At 34.9% G+C, this 1,603-nt stretch overlaps 1 protein-coding gene across 1 annotated transcript in view; it reads right to left on the reverse strand.

Moving 5' to 3' along the window:
- LOC105825932 (sodium/glucose cotransporter 1-like) overlaps nucleotides 1-1,603 on the reverse strand; it is a 43,565-nt gene that overhangs the window by 23,862 nt on the left and 18,100 nt on the right. The gene's annotated exons all lie outside the window — the stretch shown is intronic.

Here is a 1,603-nt window from a genome sequence, read left to right on the forward strand (position 1 = left end):
AAACAACAAAAAAATTTAACAATATGACAGAATAAGGCATCATATATAAATATTAACCTTGAACACAAATGGGTTAAATTCTCCACTCAAAAGATATAGATTGGCAGAACAGATAAAAAATATGACCTAACTGCATGCTGTTTACAAGAAACTCACCTTACTCATAAAGACACATAGACTGAAAGTAAAGGAGAGGAAAAAGATATTCCAAGCAAATGGAAAGCAAAAGTGAGGAGAAGTAGCTGCACTTACATCAAATAAAACAGATTTTAATTAAAAAACAGTAAGAAAAGACAAAGAAGGTCATTATACAATGATATAGGGATCAATTAAGCAAGAGAATACAACAATCCTATATATATGCACCATGCACAGACATAAACAGAGGGACACAGGAAACATGAAAAAGCAAGGAAATGTGACAGCAACAAAGGACCACTGCAATTGTCCAGCAATAAATCCCAATAACTCTTTGAAATGCCAAAGCATTCAAAATATTGATTTTAAAGAAGCTTAATGAGATGCAAGATAAATTTGAAAACCAATATAAAGAAATCAGAAAAATAATTCAGGATTTAAATGAGAAACTTATTTTATTTCAGCATATTACAGGGATACAAATGTTTAGGTGACATATATTGCCTTTACTCCACCTGAGTCAGAGCTTTAAGTGTGTCCATCCCCCAGATGGTGTGCACCGCACCCATAAGGTCTACATACCCATCCCCTCTCCCTGCTCCCACCTGCCTGACACCCAGTGAATGTTATTACTGTATGTGCACATAAGTGTTGATCAATTAATACCAATTTGATGGTGAGTACATGTGGTGCTTGTTTTTCCATTCTTGTGATACTTCATTTAGTAGAATAGGCTCCAGCTCCATCCAGGATAATACAAGAGGTACTGGATCACCATTGCTTTTTGTGAATGAGTAGTACTCCATGGTATACATATACTGCACTTTATTAATCCACTCATGTTTTGATGAGCACTTGTGTTGCTTCCACATCCTTGCAATTGTGAATTGTGCTGCTATAAACATTCTAGTGCAGATGTCATTTTTATAGAATGTCTTTTTTCCTTTGGGTAGATGCCCAGTAATGGCATTGCTGGATCAAATGGTAGTTCTGCTTTTAGCTCTTTGAAGTATCTCCATGTTACTTTTCACAGAGGTACTAGCTTGCAGTCCCACCAGCAGGGTATAAGTATTCCTATCTTTCTGGATTCATGCCAACATTTATTGTTTTGGAACTTTTTGATAAAAGCCATTCTCACTGGAGTTAAGTGATATTTCATTGTGGTTTTCATTTACATTTCCCTGATGATTAGAGATGATGAGCATTTTTTCATGTTTTTTGGCTATTAGTGTGTCTTCTTTTGAAAAGTCTTTGTTCATGTCCTTTGCCAACTTTTTGATAAGGTTATTTGATTTTTTTTGCTGATTTTCCTGAATTCTATATAGATTCTAGTTATCAGCCCTTTCTTTATTGGATGTGTACCATGTGGATATTTTCTCCCATTCTGTAGTTTGAATGTTTGTTCTTGTGATAATTTCCTTGGCTGTGCAGAAGCTTTTTAATTTGATCAGGTCCCATTTATTTA

This window comes from Propithecus coquereli, unplaced genomic scaffold (assembly GCF_000956105.1).
Source record: "Propithecus coquereli isolate 6110/MARCELLA unplaced genomic scaffold, Pcoq_1.0 Scaffold832, whole genome shotgun sequence".
In the NCBI taxonomy this organism is placed as follows: Eukaryota; Metazoa; Chordata; class Mammalia; order Primates; family Indriidae; genus Propithecus; species Propithecus coquereli.